This window comes from Anser brachyrhynchus (genome assembly GCF_964034855.1).
Source record: "Anser brachyrhynchus genome assembly, chromosome: 20".
NCBI lineage: Eukaryota > Metazoa > Chordata > Aves > Anseriformes > Anatidae > Anser > Anser brachyrhynchus.
In genome coordinates, this window is record NC_137713.1 from 4,370,005 (window position 1) to 4,397,242 (window position 27,238).

The 27,238-nt window shown below is 43.1% G+C and overlaps 2 protein-coding genes across 6 annotated transcripts in view; one reads left to right on the forward strand and one right to left on the reverse strand.

The window, feature by feature from the left end:
* LHFPL7 (LHFPL tetraspan subfamily member 7) overlaps window positions 1–27,238 on the forward strand; it is a 64,099-nt gene that overhangs the window by 25,976 nt on the left and 10,885 nt on the right. The window lies entirely within an intron of this gene.
* SPATA22 (spermatogenesis associated 22) overlaps window positions 1–27,238 on the reverse strand; it is a 69,209-nt gene that overhangs the window by 23,227 nt on the left and 18,744 nt on the right. For 4 of the 5 annotated variants that reach the window (XM_080562652.1, XM_080562651.1, XM_080562659.1 and 1 more), the window contains exon 9: window positions 1–27,238. This exon is cut by the window's left edge and continues 12,071 nt beyond it; it is cut by the window's right edge and continues 4,151 nt beyond it. The gene's annotated coding sequence lies outside the window, so the exon portion shown is untranslated. The other variant, XM_080562660.1, reaches the window with a different exon arrangement.

Below are 27,238 nucleotides of genomic sequence, written 5' to 3' on the forward strand. Positions count from 1 at the left end.
CATCAGTCCCAGGAGCAAGAGGACTGAAAGGTAAGGCTGAGAGATGGCTGAGGCTACTGGGGAAAAGACAGAAAGGTTTTATCAGAGATCAGCTGGGCGCTTTTGCCCGGGAGTTGCAAAATGTAGCAGAGCACTGAGCTGGTGCCCTGCAGGGTTTGTGTGGCTACTGAGAACTCTCCTGCAGCACCTGCCTTGCTTTGCATACGTCCATGGCCTTGCTCACCACCAATTCCACTTTGCAGAGCAGAGGTTAAGACACCCAATGGCAATACTAATAGTGCCTGAGAGGTGTCTCTGGAGTTTTTCTAGTCCCCAAACAAGAGATACTCTTTAGGCACATCTGCTTATTTTGCTTCATGTCCCTGCTGCTCTTTGTGGCTCTTGTGCTTTCCCCAGTCTGAACCCAGACACCCTTGTCAGACAACAGAGAGGTCGAGGAGGCTGCACCAGATTTGCAGGGTGAGCAGAATTAATGCCCATTGCCAGGGGCAAAACAGAGTTCACATCTTTCCACCTGCACCAGTTGCTGGCAGGGCCGTGCTCTGCCACAGCTTGGGCTGAACCAGGACCTCTGGCCCATCCCAGCCAGCGGGTGAGGTGCCTGCTGATGCAGGAGCTGTAGGTCTGCGACGCAGCCCGTGCCTGGGGGATGCCCAGCTCATCACACGCTGGGGAGGACTTTGGCACAGAGCAGGCAAAGCGCTCATCTCTAATAAACCCATCTGCTGAGATGAGGTTGCCAGCTCTGTCCCAGCCTCCGGTGTCTGGGCACACGTGCAACACTCACACAGAGCGAAGGGGAGGGGGGTGGCTAAAGCAGCAAATCCTCTCTCTGTTTCCCTGGCTCAGGGAGGTGGTCTCTGGTGTGGCTGTTGGAAGGAGCAGGAGTGTGTGCTGGACCGGGTTTGTGATGCGGGGGCTACGTGCCTGGGAGCGGCTGGCTGATCCCACACATCCCATCTCCCTACCCCTCGCACAGAAACTGCAGGGTAACCATTTCCTCGCTGCATTCCCTCCCCCTCTGTGATTTATTGCTGCCAGGAGGCTGTGCATGTGGAGGTGGCATAAATCTCACCTAAAAGAGAGAGAGAAGGAGGAAATTTGCATTCACTCCCTTGCTGGCATATTGAATGCAGCTTTCCAGTTCACTGCTGAAACCCTGAGCGGGTCCTGGGCAGGAGGCCCAGGCACTTCCCTCAGGATTAAACACGGTCAGTGCCGGGGCTCCCTGCCCCACCAGGGGAGGTTCCCACAGCCAGCAAGGAGCAACTGCCCCCACTCAGCCCAATTATACCTACATTAATTTCAATCTGCTCGTATTTATATTCCACAGCATCACCCTACCTAATCTGGTGATGTTTGCAGGCTTTGAGCATTCACTGTGCTCCCCTCTACCAACCACTACAAGCCCTTTTAATAGCTTTTTCCTCACTCGTGGCTGCCCATCCTCCTAGTCACTTCTGCTGTGTTTCTCCCACCGCTCTCCCAGTTGCTCGCATCCTTCTCCCTTTGTGCAATGCCTCCAAAGCACTCCCTGGGCTGACAGTCAGTGTGCTGCAGTTGAAATCCTGTGAGCTGCTACTGGCGAGCAGATTGAAGGAAATAACTGAGGAGATTATAGAGAGACCATGGTCACACTGCTGCAGTCCTGTCATGAGCAACCTGTCTGGACCAAGAGGCTTTCAAATAAAAGAGCATGAGCAAAGAGGGAACACTGGCAATTATTGTCACTGGGATTACGTTTTCACTGGAAGTCCATCAGTGTTTTCATGTGTCAAGAGTAAACCGGCTACAAAGCAAACCAAGGAGCATAAGAGAGGAAGGAGGAAGAAAGGTAGATACAAGGCATTAATCCGCAGCAAAAGTTGGAGGGAGTCTGCTCACCTCCGCTTCTGCATGGGCTGACAGCTGTAAATAGCATACTGAAGCAATGGAGGAAGTAAAAAATTAATTACAGTTCTGAGACCCAATCCTACTTCCAGCCACAGACAGCATTTATTAAGATCTCACTGAGGCAGGAAAGATTGAACAAGGGACTCAGGGGACTATGAAGGGGAAAAGAATTAATCAGTTTGTCTCAGGAGACTGGAGAAGTCAGATTAAATAAAAACTAGAGTAAAATGAAGGGGGGAAAAAGGTAGTTGGGAACCTGGACCTATTTGAAGTCTGCTCTGGAGGCAGTCTGGGAGGAGTCCTAGGAGTCCTTCACTACGGAAGCTGGGAAGCTTTGGGGAGAAAGGCTAAAAATATACCTATTCAGGGATTCAAGGCAAAGAAATCACATATTTAGGGCTCTTGCATCTTTTGCTTGTCAGGAGACCACACAAGGCAGCCCCAGCTCTCCCACCTCTGATCCTTGCTCCAGTGCATCATAAGGTGCCTGGCTCCCCAACACCCTAATGCCACCGGGACCTGAAAGCCATTCCACAACCTGCCTGAAATTCCCTGGAAGTGGGTGTGAGGGGGGAAGGCAGGAAGGGGAGCTGAACCCGGGTAGATGTCCAAACCCCATATGTCCCACAACCAATGCTCTAAAAGGAAAATCTTTGTCCATGCCTGTTGTCAGCTCAGTGTTTTCCATCACAATAACATTCAATTATTTCTCTTCTGAAGTGTACAACATTTTCTTCCCTCTTTTGTGTAGCTGCTTTTCTGCCTGTCCCCCTGGGAAAGGTCACCAGGCTTCCACATTCCTGCTGCGTAATGAGCTGTGACAAATACTGCCGATAGTGACCAGTGCTGAGGTTGGAGTTTTAGTGGGTGTTGAACACCAATGTCACGCGGAGGGGGCCTGTCTCTGACCTGCAAATGGGCATCCCATTGCTGAGCTCCCTCCCCTCTGCTCAGCTCAGTGGCAGAAACTTCATGGGAGCCAGATGAGATACTTTTGTATTCTCCCCCCTTGAAAATCCCAAGCCTGATAGAGAGCCATAAATAAAAACCTCTTGTGTAATCAAGCAGTGAATGAGGGAACACGTTTTTTCCTCCTGAAGTTTTTGTCTACAGGAAAGCATTCCTATTTTTCTGGTATATCCATATATCCATATCAGGTATATGTTCTTCTGAGAGAGTCCTTACGGAAATGCAAAGTGCATATCCCAGAGGACTATTTCTTCAAACCCAAAGGGCATTGATTCAGAAGACAGGCACCAAAGACCTCCTTGGTTATTGGCTGTTACTTTTAACACCTTCCTGATAAAACTACTGTCTAGAAAGTTTATGACTTTATGAAGTCCATTTTTTTTTAGCAGAAGGCTGCTTGAAGCATGGCTCTGTGCCTTTTTTTTTTTTCTTTTTTAGTAAGTTTCCAAGTTACTGATAGTAGTAAAGCACAAAACTTAGCAGGTTGCAAGGAAAAGAGGCTATCTTAACAGCTGCATTGGGTAATACCCTTAGGATATTAGAAAGATTCACAGCAGGATGTTTTATTTTTGTATTATGCCTAAGAGCATTCAAAGAAAAGGTATATTCTGCTGATTCTGTAGTGGTATTTCCTAGCAAAACCACTAAATACTGTTTGGTATGTTAGCTGGAGCTTAATATGTGAGAATGGTGGTGGGGAGGGATGTGCACTGCAAATTTTTATCCTGGACCTTCAAAACCAGGACTACCTATAAAGATACATCTCATCTATCTGCCAGTGAAATAGGATGTTTTTCAGCATTTTTTCAGCGCATTTATTTGTCCAGTCCAGTTTTAAATATATCAGTATACCAAAGGACAAAGTATTTTTCACAAGGTGAGGCCAAGATGGAATAAACACCACACTAAAACCTGTACGAAAAGTGGGGACACTAGAGACTTCATCAGGGAAGGTCCAATGAACTTCTGCATTATGACTTTCATCACGAAAATCACTGAAAATAATAAATCATATTGTGCATCTCATATTTTGGGTATTTCAAGCAAGAAAGATAGGGAACAGCAGCTATCAATTAAGAAAACGAGACTGCCTTCTCTGTACAGGCAGGAACAAGTTTAACAAATTGTTTAAGGTCACTAACTCATCTCATGGATGCAAAATAATGAAAGCATCTAGAAGACATTTTGACAAGATGTGAATCACTATATTACGGCTAATAGTTTTTGAAACCTGGCACCTGAATGCAGCATATGCATCTTAGTGCACTTAATGCATCTCTGCCATCCCAGCTCCCTGGTGCCCAGCAGTGGCACAGCCTAACTGACCCTCCTCAGCCTGACTGGGCCCTAGCACCTGGCAAAGCGGTGTCAGCCCCTTCCCCTCAAGGCAGATTTGACCTCAGTTTTAAGGTGAATGAACCACCAAGCCGCAGCTGCAGGCAAGACTTCAAGGGAAAAAAAAAAAAAAAAAAAAGGATGTTTTCCAACATAGGCATTATTCTTTCCAAACAGGAACCAGAACTGAAATACAAAACCAGAGCAGAAACATGTTTTTCTCCTTCAGAAAACTAATGAAAAGGATGCTAGCTTGGGGTTACAGATAAGACAGGACATTGTTTATATTTTCTTTATCCCTAGATTGGAGGTAGAACCTGAAAGCCAGAGCAGAAACAGCCTCTCTGAGCCATCTCTGCCTCCTATGCGCCAGAGAGGCCCCTGTTTCAAGGACACGGAGCCAACTGCACCCATCTAGTTTTTCTGCAGTTGGTGCTGTCCGGTGATGCTTCACACATAAACCAAGATGTCCACGGCCATTAGCCAACCAAGAAAAGTCAAAAATCTTCTCATCACTTTCCAGGCGTGTTTTTCACCCATGACGGTGAAAGATCCAATGCATGTCAATGTCCCTAGAGTTTGACGGATCCCAAAATTAGAACAGCATACCCAGGCAGGCTCAGAAGTCTAGCTAGGCTCATTACTTTAATGAAACACTAATTGCTGCTTCTGCAGTCTAAAAACGTGCCTTTGGTCCGCAGCAGCTTCAGTTAGGCAGTGCTAATTGCCAAAGCTAACTATCTTGCTGTTGCTCCTAGATACTGGTTCGGGTTAGGTCTACAAACACCAAGAGCAGCAGCCAAACTGCCACAGCGTAGCTGGCGTGAGCTGCGTGAGGCTGCGGCTCTGCACGGGGCCAACTGAAGGCATCACCCTGCTCTCAGTGCTGTTTGTGCACAGGCTGGGAGCTCGGCAGGGGACAGGGGCTGTGTCCCAAGCCAAAGCCACCCACTCGACAGGACAGGACCAGGGAGGTGACAGATTTCTAGACGAGAGGCCCCACTGCAAGTCTTCTTGCAAAAGTTTTAGGATTTCCCTTTTGAGGAAAAAATGCTGAAAAAACATTGCATTTCCTCATTTCCATAGGTGTAGGTTTTATTAATCTCTTTAAAGAGCTGTTCTAAAAGAGCCTGAAACTTCTTCTGTGTTGTAGTTAGTGCAAAGGAAGAAGTAAACAGAAAATTTAGCATTTACCTCCAGAGAAAGAAACTTCAAACACCTTTTTGGTTGAACCTCACATGTCTGTTTTCATCTATAAAATTCCCACCTCAAAAGGGGCATTACATCAGTTAAACTACCAGAAATTTCTAGTACCTTTCTGAAAAACAAGGCTACTGTTAGGATGAAGCATTTGCTGGTTAGAGCCGCCCCAGCAGCCTGGTGTAATTGCTCCAAAGGGGTTACACTTGGCCAGGCACCTTGGAAACCACTGCTTTGGGAATGGAGGCAGAAACAGCGCTGAATTGGCAGCTGTGCCGCTGCTGCAAAAAATGGCCCCAAAAAATTCACCAAAACACTGGCAGCTCAGAGCTGATAGCTGGACAGGAGCGACCCAGAAGAGCCATGAAGAAAATTTGTCATGGGCTTGGCCAGGCTGCCTTACTGCTCTCTTCCACGGGGCAGGAGAGGAGCAAAACAAATAGGGCAATGCTATAGGGTATTGTTCTGGAGAGGACCTTCCAGCATCCTGCTTAGGGAGCATGCAGGAAAATAGATTTTTATCCCAGATCCAATTAACAGCTGAGTTACGGGACTTGAGTGAAATAAAGGGCAGTGAGTCTCCAAGTCTCTATTTACATGATTTATTAGAATATGGCTGTCTGCAGGAACAGGAGGCAGACATTATGCTTAATTTATGAGGACACAAGGGGGAAAAGGCTCAACTACCAAGCTGTTGAGGGGTTCCTACCCCAGCAGCACAAAAAACTCTCCTCCTGCAACAAAGGCACAAAACCCTCCTCGTACGACCGGCGCTGGCTGCTCACAGGACTAAGCAGCAACATCAGCTGTGGTTTGCCAGCCAGGCTTGGCAGACCGGCAGGTGGAAAAGCACCGTTCATTTCCTCTGACTAGTTTTAAGGTTTGTGCAGAGGGAAGAGCCAAAGCTTGGAGATCGAAAGGGAGAAGATAGCTGAATTCCCAGTCTTTCAGCTGAACTGCCAGCAAGGGGCAATGCACATAGTGGGTGTTTTCACAGCAAGCGTGAAGATGGTGAAACATGAGTCCTCTCATCTCTCTCTCTCTCTCTGAAACTTCTCATTTTAAGCATCTTCCAGGCCAGAAAAGGATATCTGAGCTGACAGCCTTGGAAGAGCTCCACCATTTGATGTTTGTGTTTGTAGAAGAAGCACAGAAGGATTTTCAGTGACAGATGAAATCTGCAGTCCTTCTAACACACCAGTTAAAGTGATTTTGCCTCTTGAAAGCCAAACTATAAGGTTTCTATCAAAGAGATGTTTGATACCAGGAAACTAAGTATTGTGAGAAAAATAAGGCACCCATAGTTTTCTCACATTGCAATCAGTATTCATATAAAATAGCTGCCTTCCCTGTCTTGCATAGCAATGCACAGTGATCAGACCAGTTGCTGTTTAATTTTATTTTTTTAAAGAAGCTGCTGATGTACAATAGTAGGGAAATACAACCACGGTTAATGTAACTGTCTACAATTGGCTGTTCTCAAGAACAGCATGAAGTTATTTTGCTTTTTTGTTGTTGTTACACTTCAGTGCGGTTCTGAATGTCTATTAAGAAGAGAGGCTCTGATGCCCTGTTGTATCACTATTGCAAAATTGGATGCTCCAGAGAGAAGGAGTCTAATTAGGTTTATTATTTATTGCTAGAACAGCCTTGGATTTGGCAAATCCCCTCCCAGCAAGACTGTGTTCAGTTCTAGCATATGTTGTTTGGATCCATAATATGAACTTAAAAGCTAAAAGTACTTTTTTCTAATGGGTAGATGTGAGCCTTCTTCCAAATCTCTACAGGAGGTGGAAGACTCTCCCAGGGGGGTTGCCTTTTTCTGTTAAGTGTTTCTCTAATGGGTTCAGTGAGAAGCAATACTGACACAGAGCAGAAGGATCCCAAATTAGCCTTACAGTCGCAGTTTAAAGCCTCTGCTCCCAGCCACCTTCTCAGCCTCTCTGTACACCTTATTCACTCAGTCTGATCTCTCATTAGAAAAGCAGGGGCCTCCCCTGCTTCCTTCCAAAAGCCGACTTAGATAACATTTTTTAATGTTCATAACTACAGTTTAAATATAATTTATAGAGTAAGAGGCATCCAATAGAAATGAAGAAATTAGGTTGCTACATTTAGTTTTCTCCTGCCAGTTAGGGAGCCAAGGATGCTGTCAGGCTGCTTGTAAAGTGAGCTTCAAGTGAGACCAAGTTTAACTGAGTCATTTGTGCACCTTGCTACCTAAAATGCAGCCATACGAGCATCTCCAAGCTTTGGTGTTCCTGAGGTGACTGTTAACGCACCTCAGAGGCACCCGAAACACAATGCAACAAGAAAACTGAGCCGTATGGGGAGTTCTAGGCAATTGCTCTTGCTGCCAAAGATGTGATTTCTCATGTCCCAATTTAGCGAGCACAAGAGAAATGGCAGAAAGCGTGGCTTTAAATGAAAGGCAAGAAAAACGTTACATAAATGCATCAGTAGCTAAGTCTTTGCCACAAAAAGCTGCTGCAATATTTTTCTAACAATATTTCATCCAGTTCCTAGGTCTAAGACAATAAACTCTACTGTTCATAATAAGCACACTCGTTTTAATAAGGGATCTGCTTCTGATGGAGCTTTGGTATAGACCCCACTTACAATTCCACTATGCTGAAGTAGTACACACTTATTTTTACTTTTGAGAAAGTGGCAGCACACAGTGCTAACCCCCCAAAAAAGCAGAGATGGGTACGGTTGCCTCTTTCAGGAATGGTAATGCTGCAGTTTCACTAGAAATCAGAAGAGAGAATTAAGCCTCTCAGGAACATAGGGCTGTACTCGGAATTAAACCCAGGTCTCCTGAGCCACAGACAATGCTATGCCAACCACTCCATATTAGAAAGGGTCATTTTCTCATTTCCCTCATCCAGATTCACAACAGCAAGGGAGATGATGCCTGCAAATTTAGCTAAAAGCTTTCAATGACATTCCCATGAGCACCAGTTCAATGGCTGTTGCACACAGGTGCCAAAAAAGCGTGATTGGAAATACAGAAGGTTTTCAGAGTACAGGACAGAAAGCAATTTGTTTTAATACCTCCACAGCTCTATCCCCTTCACTGGCCCTTTCAGTGGAGATCCCGTAGGCTTTGGTGGACCCAGATGGGAAGCTGCTCTCCAAACATCCTACCCTGCTCCCTGGAGAGGAGAACTGCTGCTGTTCTAAATGAGGGCTGGGCAAGGAGCTCCCCTTCTATCCTACCTGAGCAATTCTGCCAGCAAGGAAGCATTAGGAGCAAAATAGCTCCTCTGGTGCCTTTTCAAGGTCTTTATTTGGTCACAGAAACCACTTTATCATATCACTTTAGGACAAAGTCAGTATTCAATCCAGAGTGAGTTCTAGAAGAGTCGGTGCAACGTGTCAGGGTTTCAATTTTATCAAGTTATTCAAAGTTTGGCAGCTGAGCAGTGACTGTGAACAAACAGCAATTAGCACTGTTTTTTATTTGCTATCCCTGAGTGTCCAGGATTGCACAGCCCACAGCAGAAGGGAGAAATAGACAGGCACAGCTTAGATTTAGCCAATAGCAAGAACATAGAGCTTTTCCTACAACCTCCCTCCCATCAAAGTCACTGTGAGCTCCGACAGGTGCTGCTAAGAACGTAAGCTCTTAGTTTGAGAACAGAAATTAAATCCTTAGCAAGAGCAAGCCCAAGGCACCGGAGTGCCACCTATGAGGCAGCAGAGAACCTGGCTCAGCTCTCCCAAGCAGCTTAAGCTACCACACAGTTAGTGCCAGGGCAGCTCTGGCTGACTTGTCCAAGGGGCAGGTACCATGACTCAGATGACAAGCAGTACCACAAGCTGGGATTGCCTGATGACTTGTGATCATCTCTCCATGCTTATATGGCCACACACAGCTTTGAGAACCCACAGCAGTTCCTCTCCCTGACTTAGCACCTCTTCTCCCCTGCCCCAGCACTCACAGCTTGCTCCTGGGGTGCTCTAAGGGGTGCTTGTAAGGCCCCTAGCTCCATTCTCCATCAAGCTCCCCCCACCCCTGCCAATAAACTCATTTTTAAAAATTGTGTCAGCTGCGAGGATGCAGATGGTCGCATTTGCATCAAACAACTTTTAAATTATCATTCAAATTAAATTAAATTGAAATGCAATGAGCTGTTCCTGTAGATCTAGGCACACAAAGACAAGTTAATGAAGGTCACGTTTGTAACCAGTGAAGAACATTTAAACTGTATCATGCCTTGCATGGAATGCCATTAGAATAACATGCCTTTCTAAATAAGGATAAATTACTCTTGAAGGCCTTGTGCAGGATTGCTCCCCACCCCCAGGAAAGGCTGGTCTTCGGGAACTTTGTGGTTCAAACAGGGAGGAGTTGTGCTGGGTCCAGCAGAGCACCAGCAAAACTTGTTGGCCTTGTGGTGCAAGGCCTCTAGCATCAATTTAGGCTGTGCGCCTACTCTCCTCCTTGCCTGAATGCAAAACCAGGCAAGCCTGGAAAGCCCTGCATAATGTGGCTGAGAGGCACGTCTTCAAACCAGAGAGCTGTAGTTTTGCAAATATGCGCCCTGCATGCCTCTGGTTGTAATTGCCTCATTTACACACACAAAACTGTGTCTTTTGCCTTGTGCTGTGTTTGTAGTCATCTTTGACAAACTGCCCTGTAATGGCTTTTGTGACATCCGTCATCTTCACAGCTCCGTGTTGTCACAGCGATGTCATACAAATTAACCATACCATTTCCATGTGCTGAGATGAAAAATGAAACCCATTCGGCCTGCAAGGGGCAGAGCCCACGCTGCCTCCCTGCTGAGGCTTCCCGTGGGCCAGCTGCTGCTCTGGCACCAGGTCTGGCCCCGACAAGACAGTGTGCAAGTGCAGGAACTGGCTGCTGACCGAGTGACCCAAGTCTAGGCAACCACCGAGCCATAACCAGAGTAAGCCAATGTGAAGCAGAAATTTTTAGGCACTGCTCTTCCCTCTCCTTTGCATGATACTGCACCTCACCTACAGCTGCTGTGAACCACGTTACACATTTCTTCCTGAGAAATGAACTATCGTTTAGTATAAGGAAATAAATAGCAAAATTACATACCAAACGCTCCTTAGCAACAAAGCTCTTGTTTTCACACATTGTCTGTTCCATACTCAGGTGTGAAGTCAGAAGCTCAGAGATCAGAGAAACCTGTGAAACAGAGAGTAATAATTGGCAAGATTTTTGGCATCTGGCGACAGTTCTTGCAAGCAAAGGCTTAAGAGCTGCAGGTTTGCTTCAGTGATAGCCTGCTCTCTCACAGGAAAAAATTAAACACCTGCCATCAAAAGGGGACTAATATACTTGCTTTAATTAGTCGCTGAGTTTTAGTATATCCAACAACAAGGTTGCTTGAAAATGACTGGGTGCATCCAAAATCTTGGAAAGCAAATGTTACAAAATCTGCCCAGCACAAATGGGGCCATGTTTCTGACGTATTATTACTAAAGCAGTCAAATCACAGCTGAATGCACTTGATAATCCCTTGCAACAAGAAGCACCAGGTTCAGTTACTGAGCTGAGGACACTGGATAAGTGAGTTAACCCCATCCTCAAAGTGTGCTGCTGGGAGGTGGTGATGCACACTTTGAGAAGAGCATTGCTCAGATTTTTTCTTTTAAACACTGATAATGGTTCTAGATCTGAGGAAAGCCCTTTTGATCTCAGTGAGTGATGGCTGAATTTGTATCAGCACAATTGAGAACAAACTCTGTACCTGAGTGTTCTACTTGGAGAAAGCTTTTGTGTGATGGCAGCTGAGAAACTGCAACAACTGGAATTAAAGTATTTTACATATCCATTCATAAGATACAGCCCATAAATAATAGTAGGAAAACAAAATGTCAGCCAAACTGATCAAAAAACAAGTTTGAAAACTGCCTTACAAATGAAAGGCACAGTAGTAGCTTAGTGGTGAATGGTGATTTACTTTCTGATTTGTAAACCATTTTACTTATCAATAGTTGAAGTTAAAAGATTATGCAAAAATAACAAAGTCAAAAATATGTGACTAGAAGGAATATATTATTGCTGCTGCCTGTCTGGATTCAACAAAAGGAATTTTAGCCTTTGTCTTGTTTTTGATCACTGCAGAACAACTCCCCATCTAAAAACACAGTTGCCCTCTAGGCATGGGAGCAGACTTTTAGCCTCAGTTTCTGCACCCCGTCTTCACCAGCTCCAGGGGATTGAGTTAAATGGCCCCGATTAAGGAGGTCATCGGCTTCATGGGGTTTACGGGTGCAGTGGTACGTGACAAGCTTATGGCGCGGACACGGCTCAGTTACTAACCCCTGAAAATTCAATGATTTCTTAGAGAAGCCAAAGACTTTGAGTCCTGCCATTTTCTCTTGCACAGCATCAAAGTGTTGCAAATAGGAGCCTTTGCACTGTCAGTTCACTTTTTCCTAGGAATCTCCATGGGAAAGAAATTTTTCCTCTTTAACTGTTCCATTAGAAACTGCTGAGGCAGAATCCATCAAACCCATTAAAAGTCCATTAAGTCTGCAAGGCTGCTTTTTGTTTTCCTGTACTGTCTAAAGAATTTGGAAGGCCACAAGCCGTATGTTGCCTGTGGCAGATTAACCCGCGCTGGCTGGATATGGCTTATGGCTGCAATATCCTATATGCAATATGGATATGTGGTTTTGAAAGCTGAGAGGATACAAGGCGCTATTACTATACCGGGATTGCTAGGCCAGTGCCTTTGAATTATGTTACAGAAAAATGACAGCAGTGTATGACAGACAACAAATGAAGGCCAAGATGTATAGCCCAAAATACACCATGCCACTGTGCATCAGAACGATTTTGAATCTGAGGCATTTGCTCTTTAGTCAGTTGTGAACTGTTCACTCTTCCCTGTCTTCAACAAAGGACACAAATTATAACCATGTATATAATAAAATAAGTTGAAGATCAATGGTACTGAGTATGACAACTACCATGTATCTTAGCCTGAATGAAAAATCACATAGGACGAATGTCCCAGAGCATTTTATGAACTTGTATTAACACATCAATTTCAAGAAATATGCAAAGGATAATTTCAGGTAACACCAGGAAATAGCTATTTCTAAAATAAACCAAAGCACAGAGATCCTGTGCAACCTAGAATGGCCAGGGGCTTTTGGCAGAGCAGACTTTGGCTAGGACACAGGAATAATCTTTGTAAACCAGCGTCACACCGTATGAAAGGTTTAAGCCACGGTTATCCCAGCAAGCACTATGCAGTGATGGTACTTTGATGAAACCTCATAGCACCCTGTTGTGACCTGGTGATGTTGAATAAACATGCAGCAACTCAGCCACTTGCAGTAGCAGGCAGACACACCTGGTAGAGCGCAGAGGTCAGACACCAAGTGTGTGAGATGCTTGTCTAGCTTGTTACGGCCTCCTGGAAAATGTGTTTGGGTTTGGTTAACTTGACTTTTAAATGCAGGCATCCTACGGAAGGAAACTTCCGTGAATGACAAATCTGATGTAGTTAGACAAAACCTGTATTTTGAAACGCAGAACTCCAGATTTGATTAAAATGCAGGTTTTCCAATGTATATTTCATTAAGGCTAACCATGAGCAATCCTTTTAAAATATTTCCTTTGATGGCTGGCTGTTTATATGGATTCAATGAATGCAGGTTTGGTGAAAGAGGGTGTCAAACAGGTCAAGAGGCGAGACAGACACTGTGCCCTGGAAATTCAAGCCTTTATTATCTGGTCTCCATGGGATTTCCTTTCCTACATGGAAAAATGTGTGGTAATGCCATAGCAACAACAAAGGAACAAACATAGCAGGACATGTCTTTGCTGTTTAAGGCTTAGTAGGCTGGATTTTTTAAATGACTGCATTTCCACAACAGTTATTTTGCTTAAAGTAGTATAAACAATGAAAATCTGAACTAAAAGCACAAGAAATAAGGATGAACGGCTTTCCATCTTCTCTTTGAGGATCTGTCTGTGAGGCAAAGGAAGTCCTATAAATGCTAAGGACAAGTTGGAAAATCCTTGTTTTAATTTTAAACTGATTCCTCTTCCTCATCTCCTACCAAACTAATGAAAGAAGCATCCTTAAACCCAATGATAACCCCCTCACCCTGTGTGTGTAAGCACAGCTGCCTGCAGCTACACGTATTCTCTGCTAGCCAGTTCCCACAGACAAAATCTACTGCCTGCTTGCTGTGCAAAGGGACTTTGATTAAGGATTCAGGGGCTAAATGGCTGAGGACATCTGGGATGTCTATGGAGACTCACAAAACTGGAAGAGGCTCCACACGCTATAAAAATGGAGAAAAGCCTTCAAGTGCCAACTTTGAAGGCTGGGCAGCTCCCTAGGGGCAAAGTCCCTCTCTCAGATGGCAAAGGCCAGTTTCTGTGCAGTATATATGCCAGCAGGACATGTAGGAAGGCATAAGCTGTTTTTTTCACATGCAATTCATCCAGTATTTCACAGGAATCCATGACTCACAAACAGCATTTTGAAGCCTTTGCAAATGGTAGAGCAACATGATTTATCAAAATCAGGTAATAATCATGACACAGATCTGTCAGCAGTTCCAGAGGGAAGTTTTGCAGCCCTCCTATAACCTTTAAGATCCTTGACATGAAATGCAAGGCTTCCTGAGCTGTTTCATGACCTTTTTCGTAACCTTCCTTTCACAAGCCATTATTCTTCACGCAGCAAGCCCAGATAGCAGGGCCCATCAGCACCTGTCACAGAAGAGGTCTCAGCTTAAAACTCACAGTTTAGCTGTCTTATTTCAAACCAGCTCTTTATCAGAGGAGACCAAAGTCATGCCAAGATAAGGCATAAGATGAATGTGTGTAAGAAAGAAAAAAATCAATTCAATTTTCAGGAAAAACTACTAACTACTAACTAATTTCGTAGAGTTACTCAGTTTGTGCTGGAGTAAATCCAAGGCTAGATTCCAGTGCCTTCATTTGCAAACCTATTCTACATACTCGTCATGGTCTCTGCAATACAGTTCCTCTGACGTCAACTTCTGCCCACTCATTCTGGTCTGCCCAGGAACCTCAATTAGTCATTGGATATAGCGCTGTAATAACTGCTTGGTAGTTTAACTGTTTCACTCAGATCACCTCTCAAGGGAGGGCACCGAGCATCCAGAATTCCCTGCTGATATGCAGAGGGGACGAGTGCTCAATATCTTCCCAGGACCAAACCCTTCAATCATCTTCTTTGAAGCCTAAATCTTAGTTCATTCAGGCTCTCATCACAGAACGCCAGTGTTTAATCTGTAATTTACCTAGGATGTATTATACTGCCTCCGATTGCACTATATGCTCCTTTGAAAAGAATAGCCGAAGTTGGGCAGTATCCAGAGCCCGTCAAAAAAGCCAATGGCAAGAGGTCCTAACATGCCTCGATGTGAGCAACTGACCGACAAACTCACAGATAGGGCTTCGTTCAAAAGGTTCCTTCATAAAGAATAATAACTGCACTAATAGCATGAATTCTCTAATAGCTCAAAACATGTTAAAATTGTTTCAGTAGGCATAAAAAGAAATATTGTGAGATTAACACTTAACAGATTGAAAACATCTGGGTTTAGAAAATGGATTGGTGAGACAGCCAGCTTTTGCAGGGCTTTGCAGGGTTATTTCCCCCTTTGGATTAATCTACTTGACTACAGAATAAGTATTTTTCTGACCTGCCAGCAGAGACAATATTAATAGTTTCTAATTCTTTAGTCAGCAGAACAATAAGGTGAATGCATGCCTGGGATTGGGTAGAGGGGAGTCTTTATGATCCTCCAGCATCCCTTTAAATTCTCCTTCTGTCACTTGCAACAAAACAGGCACTTTTTGGTATGGAAAACACATGGTACACAAAGAAAAAGGAAAAATAAGCCTGCCAGCTTTAAATGCAGAACTGCACTCAGATTTATGGGGTTATGTCTCAGAAACAGAATAACAGTTGATATCTTTTTATGGGTGATTGGGAAAAAGTAAATGTATTTCATGCTATAATACAATGGTTAGCGATCTCGGAGAGATAATAGATGGATTTTTTTTCATTAAAATGCCATTTGCAAATGGAATAGGTGGGTGGAGCCATTGACTTGATAGTGGTAAATGACCTGATCACAGGTGAATAATAATAATTGTGCATTGGCAATGATCGGTGCCAACTTGACAGATAGCTCGGATCTGACCTGTAATATTTGGCATCAAACCTCATTTCTATGCATCCAGCTTCATGCCTTCTATCTTTATTACCCGGTGCATTTTCTTTTCTGAGAGCAGTCTGATTGCTACTAATCTTCTAGCCTGTAACCTAATGCTCTCTCCCTAAATGAAGTCCCCATATTGTTGATAAAGAGTCATTGTGTTCGCTTATCTCCCTCCTCTCCAGAAGTGATAGCAGGAAATCTGACTTCTCAATTAACCTGTGCTGAATTAGAATCTTTATGATCGAATTGGTTGACGTGATTTTTTTTTAATCTGGATTGCTTGAAACTCAGTGAGAATTAGGGCTTGTGAAACTCACCAGAGCCTCTTTCTGTGTGTCAGAGCGCTGTGGTGTACACAAATGAGAAGCCATTTTTCTGTCATTCTTACAAATTGCTTTTCTTTCTGAGATTTTATAAGGAGGAATGAACATGGCACTGTGTTGCAGGGAAAGCAACAGAAATGAAATCACTTACACAATGGAAAAATAATGGATGTTTTACAGATATAGCAAACAAAGGTGAATATAGCAAAAATCTGTCTATAAGACAGACCCTCCACAAATTAATTAAAATGATAATTTAGAAGGTATTTTTCTGGGGTGCAATAATATATGTTGGCATGTAAGAATGAAGGCATTCAAAACCCAGCGTGCTTATGTCACCTGCATGTTTTCCAAAATATTCTTTTCTGATTAAAATAATCTATGTCTCACAAATGCCACATCACATTTGGGAATCTCATCAAAGGTTACGGAAAAAGTAAACGAGTAAATAGCCCAGAGAGGCAGGAGTTTCCAGCTGAGCCAGGCCAGGAGGCACATGGCCTGCTGGGCTGGGAGCATGTCCAGCCCATCAGCCCTGACGCAGCACAAATGCATGGGCTTTCCTTTGCTCTGCCCCACTGCAGCTGCATGGGCTCTCTGGTATACAGGCATCCTTCTGCTCTCACAACTGCTTTATCAGATGAGACCTGGTGTTAGACGCTGTCTTCCCTGTGTGTCTTTGAGTTCAAGTAGGGCTTAACCTGCAGGCATAAGGCTTGCTCTAATTCCTTGGCATTTTACATAGATAAACCAAGAAGTTTAATTACAGAATGTTTGATTAGAGACTGTATTTAAGATCATCAAAATGTCTCCTACATTAAAAAGCATACTAATTCCATTAAAATATGGATACCTAAGGAAAAAAAAAAGATTTAGAGGCTAAATGGAACCTCTCTCATTACAACTTCTCTTTATTGATGCTGTTTGAGTTTTGACGGGAAGGGCACTGGCAGCAGGTCCAAGTCTGATAAATACATTTCCATTTAAGATTCCACCTGTAATTATCCACTGTAGGAACACGAAGACTTAAATCAGCGTGTCCTGGATTTCTCCTCTTTTCACCAAGTAGGTACTTCAAATATTTTTCTTGTTCAAACAGGGATGCGTAGCTATAGCTGCATGGAGGGCTCATCTCCACTATTGTTAATCTGGTGAGAGAAAGCCTGCACTAATACACACAGAGGTGGGTACGAATCAGATTTTCCATATCTCAATGGCAGATTGAAGCACAAACTGAAACTAATGCCATAACACAAAACAACAACAAAAATAGGGCCACAACACTAAAGTTTAGTCTGTATTTTACAAAAAAGAAGTGAGGATGTCACAGAAATGTGATGGAAAGGATGGAAAGAGACTGATGTGCCAAGAGAAGTCAGAGATCATAGAATCATAGAGATAATCCTGAGTTAAGTCACAGTATAGCAGCAGATGTAAAACTAGAGGAAAGAAAACATGAAAGCCAGTAAGAAAGAAAACATCGGAGTGAGATTGCATAGGTCTAAGATAAAATTAAACACAGGATTATGTAGAGCTTTGAAGAGGACTGGAAATCGGTAAAGGTTTTTGACATTTGCTTCAAAAATTGAGACACTACCTTGAAAAATTAGCTCTTGTTTTCTGAAGATTATGGCTGAATAATGACATTGCTTTGCAATGGTTTTTAGGTAGTTGTGATTGTAGGTGAAAATTCTTACTAATCTTTACACTTCGTACATAGATCTCTCCATCAGGAATTGTTGCCTGAATACACACTCACCCTGACTCCCCTGCAGAATATACCCCGTAAAACTCCAGCTTAGAAGTGAATATTTTAATAAAAATACTACTTTGCCAAAGATTTCAGCAGATTTCAATGAATGCTTTCTCTTCCAACCAGGATTTATGATTTCTGTTTTAGATTCTGTTTAAATTCACATTATTTCAGGACCATTTTATAATGTTTGCATAGCATTTCAAAGCACCTCCCAGTAAAAAGGCACCGAGGTAATCTATGGCACTATAAATAAGAAGCTTTTTTAAGAAAGTCCTTGAGTCATTTTGCTGTAATGACAGCAGGCCTCATTAAACAGCTGCATATATGGCACAGATTGGGGACATTTGAAATGCTGGCGTGCCTGCATTTTATAACAGCCCCAAACGTGACCCCTGGGAACACAGCAGCAACAGAGATGCGGGACTCAAATTTGATTGCAAAAGGAGCAAAAGTGTCAAAGTTGGCCTCTCCCTGTGGTGTGGGATGGTCTGGGCAATGGCTGGGTGCTGCCTCCCTTCACCTCTGCTTAATGCTTCATTACTCACCTCCCCCTAACCCACTGTGCTCAGCAGGGTGACATTGTCTTGTGTGTGACAGCCACACAAGGCTCTTTTCCTAAAGGAAATCCCATAGCTGTTCTGTCCAGGGTCTCCCAAGTGGTGCATGTCAGTGCCTTTCATGCAGGCACTTAGCTCTGGACGAGCGCGTGTTTCAGATGTGCAGTTTTTGTGTAGTGACTGCTGCAAAAAGCGGGCTGCGGGCCTTGTGTGTAAAGGTGCACCTTGCATCTGGCCTTACTGCTTCTGTGCAATGAAGTGTCCGGTTCACCTGCTTATCAGGAATAGTAGGACCACGCTTGCTCTGAAGGGCATACTCCAACTCCCGATACAGGTGCTCAGTGCAATGTGTAATAGTGCTCAGTGCACTATTAATTTATTAACAGTATTTTATAAACCATTTCAAAGAACACAAAATACATGGAAAGTCAAATCACCGCTGGAGGTCTTTTCCAACCTTAACGATTCTATGATTGCTATAGAAACTACTTGATAAAAACAGCTGTCTGCCTTGCACACAAAAGCTGACCTACTCCCAGCACACAGGTTGTCCTGGCACTGGCCCCAAAGCCAGCAATATACTGCCTCACTCAGATGAATTCCCTGGAAAAATGGTTTGTGTCAATGCTGATAAGGGAAGTGGTGTGAGGGGCAGGCAACAGATGTCACAATTTAAGCCCCTAAATCCTACTGATATTAGTCTGGAGAGAGGAAGGAAGTTTTTCTGACTCAGTGGTAGGTTGAGGCTTTAAGGAGAACACCAAATACACCTGGAGCTGTGGCACACTCAATGCAGGGTATGCAAGATCATGGCATGGATACAGCTGTGTCCTCTACACTGCCCATATCTCTTGCCCATAGAAGGAGCCTCAGTCATCCTGCTCTGAAGGTGTCCAAAAAGCAGCAAGAGCAATGCAGGTGCTGGATTCACTGATAACTGTTTGTGTATTCTAGCTACGCCATCCCTCAGCAAAATAACTGTTAGGAAAACACTCGTAGAAATGTAAGAAAAGGAGACCACAATTTTAAAATGCAGTTTGTTGTATACGTGATTGAGAAATCAAGCTTGAGAGGATCTTATGAGAAGAGGCCGAGAGAATCCAGTCAAGCACTTGTTCACTTAAGATGCTGAAAGTTCAACTCTTCATTCTATGGGGGCAAAACATCTGAGTCGGGACATCCAGGGGGTTAACTTTGTAATTTGGCACTGGGCAATCTGGACTACAAATTTATCTGCAAGTTGTTGTACAAGGGTTGAGGGGTTTGATCCTCCATGGGTCACTGAACACAGGTAAGTAATTTTATAAAATAATGTTCCTTCACCCCTTCACTGTGTACAGAATACCAGGCTTCCAGACTGTTGAATTAAAGCTGTAAATTTGACCTGTCAAAGCCAAAAGATGTTGGACCAGGCAGCAGGTACTTTTATGACATTTTCTTATTACAAGCACTGAGATGCAATTGCTCAGAGAGAGCATTAAATCAAATCGTGGAAGGAAGCTGCAACAGAAACACCCCAGCTTCCTGCCTTACCACAGGCACTGCCAAAATGCTTGCTATTAACCTGCGGGGCCGGGGAGCTGGAAAGTGAAGATGCTTTTCTTTTGGACGGATTTCGCTGTTCTAAGTTTAACAGCACACTTGTGTCTAACCAGTTACACGTATCTTGATGAACTTAAGCCTATGAAGTAACTATTCAATCACACTTTTAGAACAGCATCTCCTGCACTGCCCGGTCATGTACGTGGTGAGAGACACTATGCTCCCAAAATAGCATCAGCCATAGAGGAGCAACCATGGCTGCTAGCCATGTCTAAAAACAAAGCAGAAAGAATGATTAGACAGAATTAATGATGCAGATACTGTTAGAAGACTACTACTGTGCTGAACTGACTACATTTTGGTTATACAGCTATGGGTTTGTAACTTCCGCAATCCAAGATGTCCTCAATAGCCGCATATAGCAAAGCACTGTCGTTGAGAGAAGTTTAATCGTTTGCATGGAGTTAAAGTTTTTCTGTGGACACATCTCTTGGGACAGCAGAGAGAGATACTGTGCTATCAGCATCATTCAGCCAGGTCTTGGGTTCCCCATCAAAGGAGTTTACTTGTGTTTTGTTGTTAATTGCTCCACTTGTTCCTTCTTTGTAGTCAATCAAATTTACTTCTGTCTGTAGATCCAGTAATTACATGTTCTTGTTTTTATGCAGGGCTAATAGACCACCTAAGGCTTTGTGTAAATTAGTTAATGTTTTCTCCTCCAAAGCTGGCATTTCTCCTGTATTATGGTGACAGGTGCAAAATGTTCCTTGTAAAAGCATATGGCAAATTGATGAAGTACAGCAAATGCTTATGGGTTTTTGAAGGACGGGGTTAAAGAAGCATGTTCTTCATGATATCAGTGAGCACAGTGTTGATTTTGTAGTTCTTCAGTAGCCTGAAATGCCTTAAAGTTGCTGCTGCAAAAGCAGATATCTCAGAGGAAAAAATGTTTTAACAAACATGGAGGGAAAATAATTTCAAGAGGTGCTTAAGCCAAGTGGGAGTGGCCACACTGGGCAAACAGGCTAAAAAGGAGCATGGATCAGTGTCTGTCTTGCATTAAAAAGCAAAACTATGGAGCAGAGTTTTTAGGCCAACCAAATAAAAATAAAGGATTGTGTTGGGGAAGATAAAGTGCAAGTACTTTGTCACTGTAGCTTTGAAAATGCCTGTTGTTGTTGAATATTAATCTGCTAGTCATCTTGCAAGAGAACTGTGGTTCTGTGTAGATATCTGGGGGCAAAACCTGGTCTAATGAGGTCAGTGGCAACACTCTTGTCAACTCAGTACAGGCAGGATTTTATTCCAATTCTTTAACTGTTTTTATTTCCTGTAAATAATCCCTGCTAGAATTGGAAAACATTTAAAGTGAGGTTTTATTCCTGAGTGCATAACTATAATGCATTAATAAATCAGGAGCCAAACTAAATATCTGCTGTTTTCCAATTACATTTCAGCTTTCCCATTTATTTTTGTTTTTCCTCTTTCTCATACTGTTTTGAAAACAAAAAATCCACATTTTCTGACAATTTTGGGATGCCCGTAAGGGGGAACACATACTCCTTACTCCACCAAAAAAATCCCCACTGTGTGCTCAGGCAGCACTGGATTCAAAAGCACAGCTTTTTTTTCAGTTCAGCTTTGGTTCCATTCACTTTCTGCTGATCCCATGAAATTGAAAAAGCAAATGGAAAAAAGCTGAAAGATCCCATCACATTTTCTCCAATTTAAAGTACTAACTATCATGTTATGTAAAAGCCTGAGGTAAGCCTCAAAGTTGGATCTCTTACACAGCAATTTCCTTGAAGAGTTATTGGATCGCATTTTCATACGGCTTTTTTCTGCATACAAGTATTTTATTGCATCTGTTTATCCCAGTGACCTGGAATTCATTTATTTGACAAAGATATTTCCACAACTGAGCTTCCAAATGTACAGAGAAAAGTATGACACATCTGCTTTTAGTTTGTTCTCTCTGTGGCTCATTTGCAAATGAACACTAGAGAAATACGTGTGCAGCACAGAGGTTGCACATCGTTACTAGCAAACACCAGGTAGCAAACTTCAAGGTGGCAACAACCGTGCCAAACCACAAAATTAATATGACTGTGATGGAGTGTGGGAAGGACTGCAGTCAGTGGGCATGCAGTGTTTCTAGGGTACTAAAAACCTGATGAAAAATCCTTTAAATCTTCTAACTTGTTCCCAAGACCCTTCCACTGTAATCAGATACTGTAGTGAGGACCTTATGTCCTCCCCCTCTCTAAGCAAGCAGCAGTGATTTCTTAGTTTGGAAGTTGACTCGCATACATTTACAGCTGCTGAAATGAACGTGGGGCCTCTTTATGCCTTCATGAGACAAAACCCTAAAGGAATTAGGATGAAGAACAAGTGCCATTATATCCCAGCGCTGTGCAGAAACTTATTCCTTTCTTGGAGGGAAAAATAGTTAAATGAATGGAAACTTTTGAACCCTGATGGCTGCTGTATGCATTTAAGATTCATCATTTGCCGTGCCTTGATGCACATCACTTCTGGCAGAACAAATGAGTATTTCCCTGATTAATCAGCAGTCCTCAGGGAACTGCTCTTTCTGCACATACATTATGATCATTAAGAAGTCATACTGTCCTGTGCTTTTTGCAGCATATGGAAAATGCTAAGTAAATTGTGCAAAATATACTACGTTTATTAGATACATTTCTCTGTATCTCTTTCAGCTACAGTGTAATTTGGTATCCTGAGATGATGAATGATGTAATTAACTTAATTTTTTTCTGTGCTGCCCCATAAATGTTATTAACTCAAACATGCAAGAAGATGGAGATGCAATGGAGTTATTTTTGTCATCCCTGAAGGAAGCCCTTGTCACACACTAACCAGCCCAGACACAGTGCCTGCCTGGGGCATTTCTCCTTGCTGTGTTGTAGGGCTGGCAGTGCCGGTGCTGGTGCCTGCAGCAAAATGGGGATCCCAGCTCTCAGCAGGGTGGCAGGGAGCTGGGCAGGCACAGCTGAGCAGGGATGCCTGAAGCCAGGCTGCACTCACCTCTAGAGTCAGGAAAACCCAGCTGCATCGCAGGCATTCCTCCCAACAGCATCCTTACACCCCCCACAGACACACAGCAACCTGCCAAACTCCAGCACAGACTCACCAAAGGCTTTGCCAGGCTCCCACTGCTCTCCTGGCTCAGCCAAGCCTACCCACACCTGAAATCCTGCAGGGGACAGCTGTGATTGGCAGCATCTTTGGCAGGACTAGCATAGCTTGGGCCCAGCTGTGACACAGGGGCAGGGCAGAGGGTAGAAACCTTTACTATATTGGAAACAACAGCTTTCACTTTGCAGGCAAATTACTGGTTAAATCACATTCGACAGACTCCAGAGTAATTGCTTTGTAAGCAGCCCGTGGATTTAGGAGGCAGGCGCGACGGCATGTTCAGCTGACAATTAGGTGGCTCATCCCATCAAAGGAAGCGTCTCTTGCCATTGTATGGTATTGGACACCTAATTAAATAGCAAATGAAAGTGAACAGGTCCCCCTTGCACTAGCAAAACTACCTAATTCTGGTACAGCACAAGGCTTGTGCTACTGAAACACAGATACTTTTGGGCTTTTTTTGATACTTTTTTTGCTTTTGGGCCATGGGGTGCACCTCCTGCCTGCCAAGCACATGATCACTTCTGAAGAGGAGCCGTCATGCTCTAGAGAGCATGCAGCAGTTCTTTTCTTTCTTTCCTTTCCTCCATCTTCAGGGTCTGCCTTCCATGGAAAGGAGACTCAGGCCTGCAGGGCGGACAGACACATTTCAGTAGGCACTGACGAGAACAGCCAATGCAAGGCTGTTTTCTGTGTCCTGGGCTGAGACAGATGGAGAGAAAGGTGTCCCAGGGCTGGCTGGCAGCAGGACCTTTTACTTTGCTCTGTCTAACACACGTGAGCATCAGCAGATCCTGCTGCCAACAGTTATCGCTTGCTGAGACTGAGCTGAGAGGTGGCTGCACAGGAAAGCAGCCATTAAATGCTGCCTGCGTCTCCTCTGCAATCACAGTGCTTGAGTGGCCCTGCCACTCTGAGCTCTGCAAGGCACTTGGAACCAAAATGAAAGGAAATGGGAAACTGCGGCTCCATTATTTCAACGCAGATTGCACAGAAGTTAGTGTGCTGCTAGAGGAAGAGCTTGGTCCTTCCCAGCTGACCTGAGACCTGTGCTCATCTGCAATCATCTTTTGTTTTAGGAAAATGAACAGAACCAAACCTGCTGACAGGGAGAAACTTCCACAAATCTTGTCTCATAGAAGAATTTCCACTAATGCTTTTCTCACATGAAAGAGAATTTGTCTGTGCAATATTGTTCCCTGATGGGCTTATATTGATTTCTTTTTTAAAGATGAAAATATATGAGGCAATATTTTTGAAAAATTAGAAAAACAAATCAGTCTGTAGCTCAACATAATATATCACTTAAAAATGCTAACTAAAGACCAAGTGAAAGGGAAGAGAAATAAGAATTTTTTATTACAAGCTAAAGACTGAGCTTAGAAATTAGCTTCACTTCCCTGACTTGCTGGACTGGAGGGCACTGCATTTCTGGCACTCACATGTTAACAAGGTCATCTGCACTCCCAGGAGAAACTCAGAATTCATATCTGAAGTTTCAGCAGACAAAAAAAAACAGAGAAGGAGAGTGATTTGCAGTTTCTTTACATACAAATATACTCAGATTTCCAGTGCACATGTCCCTCTCTATGATCGGGGGGGGGTCTTAAGAAGTTTGTTTATTAAGAAAGATCAATGCTTGTTTTACTTAAGCATTTCAGCTCCCCTTAAAAAAGGAGGTATAGAACATAAATACATTTCAATGTCAGAAGATCCATAGCAGTGCTATTCTCTGCATTAATAAAACAAAGGGAATAATACAGATGTCCTTGAGAGTAACTGTTTCTTACAGAGATAAGATGGTGATTAATGGGAAATTTGTTCTTGCCAGAGGTGGCTATCAAGTAAAGTAAATAAATGGTATGGTTCCATTCTTGCAGTCTACCTATCATAAATATTATTACTCTGGAAATAGGAAACTGTAATACTACTGGCCAATCAAAGGTTCAAGATTCTGAAAACATCCTTGCCCCTTAGGTTATTCTATTGGTGCCATCATTTACTATGATGCCACAAGGGAAAAAAAATGGCATGGCAACCAATTCAATTTAGTTTTAAAATAATTTCTAGGATATAATGTTATTTTCTGATGGTGTCACTGCACCTTGTCAAAATTAGCTAAATATGTTAACCTTAAGAAATGGAACAGCCTTTATGAAGCTGGATTTTAAACCTGATAAAGTGTTTAAAAAAATAATAATACAGGCTATGTCCCTTCTAATGCATTTTTAAGAGATCTGCCTATAGAGTCCTGCGGCAGCTCACCTTCTTCCTAAGCACTCAGCGGGATGCAGAATACTGCTAGGAGGCACCAGCCTCCTGCAGTTCTCAGCATTTGTCTGAAGTTACTTGCACAAGAGACAGAGGATTTTCAGTGCTAGCTTAACTGGAGATATTAAAAAAACCTCCCCCACAAAGAGGGGGATTCAATCGTCCTCATAGTTTATTTATAGATTTTGTATTTCATGGTCCAAATATATTAACTAAGTTATACTGTCAAGAAGTATAAATGATGATCATTTGTTAGCTGAACCACTTGAATAATTGCATCAAAGTGTAATAAAGTTATTGAAGGAATTTATTAACCTGATGAAGTAACTCATTAAATCCTTCAAATGCATTAATGAAGGAGGAAGCATGGGTCCTTTTGGTATAATTGAAGATGGAAAATTGTGCAGCAGAGCCAACCTGATAAAAATGGTCAGATATCCCAAATCACTTTTATTTAGCTAGTCATTTTGGGCATTTCTATCACTATGGTGGTTTTCTATATTATTTTTCTAACCTAAGTATCTCTGCCTCAGAACTCAAATACTTCTTTTCTTTTACTATGACCTAAAGTTACATAAATTGTGTCTGCAGTGGGAGGTAAAGAGTCTGGAGGGCTGAAGCCAAAAGGTTAGCATTAATTCATTTGCACAGCTGGCAATGAGTATAAGCAACCTCTGCTCAGAAAAAGCTGGACAGTAGAAAGAGCATGCATTGACTGAAGAAGGACAGGTCAGAGTGCAGCACGCTGGCAGACTTTTCTGAGGATCGGACCTGGGATGACCTGCAGAGTTGCCAGGCTGCTCTCAGTGAATGAGCAGTTGCATTCCCATTTCCTATCTGCTGAACATCTAGGGTTAAGCCACAGGTGATTCTATTTATAACAGTTTTAAAGATTAGAAAAACCACTGCATTGATACAACCTGCACTTTTCAAGTTTGCAGCATTCCAAAAAAAAAAAACCTTCGAAGTAAACAGGTAGTATTTACTGTTGGAGGTGCAGCTATGACTTCAGTAGGACGTAGCCAACCATATGGCTACAGCTGTGGCACCTGGGCTGTAAAAAGAGGGGAGCTCTGGAGAAGACAATTATTTCCAGCGTTACTTGTGGTGCTGCTGATTTATGGTGTGCTGGAATCAGTAGCGTGAAATGAGGGTTGTTACAGAACTGTTTTTTATGGTCAGGTGGCAGTACATGTACTTCTGCTGAGTGATGACATTCACATCACATAGGATGTCTGAGAAACAGAAAACTCTAGTTTCGACCCCCTGTCAAAGAGTTTTTATTACGAGATACGAAAACATGCAATTTGTGTCTTCCTGGCAATTCCTGTGTCCTGGGAAAATGGAAGCTGATCTTTGTAGCTTAAATCAATTAGAAGAAGGATCTAATATGCCTTTTTTGTTTTAAGCATGTATTTTTCCTGGTTGCATTCCATATAAAATGCTGTTCTGTCAGGGATTCTGATCACCATTCATTTATGTAAAATACATGTCTCTGAAAGAGGTAATGAATGCAATATCCCTGAGGCTTGAAGACTGTTGGGATGTAAAGTGCAACTGTAACGAAGTGAGACGTGGGCATTACTCTCAGGCATCAGGCCTCCTGCTACCACTGACTCAGCTGCCACATCGTGCATCTCAGTGATGTGGGTGACAAGATATAGAATGTGCAAAGTCAAAATAAATTCACTGTACGATGCCTTTACAATAAGGTCACCTCTGATGTAAGGCTAGCATTTAATGGCTACCAGCTTCATTATAAATCTATTTTCATGAACGTCTGCTCTGCTTAAATTGTGAGTCTTGGGAGAGGTGAAAAAATTGATTTAAAACAGACCTGTGAGGTCTGAGCAGGTTGGGAAGAGAAGGGAGCAAATGTGTCATGTCGAATCATGACATTTCAGGTGATCTACACATCACTGCCCATCTTTTGGACTTCATCCCCTCCTCTAAATAGCTATTTAAGAACTTGGAATTGACAGTCAGAGAAGGAGCCAAGACCTGCTGCATGTAGGCTGTGCAGAATC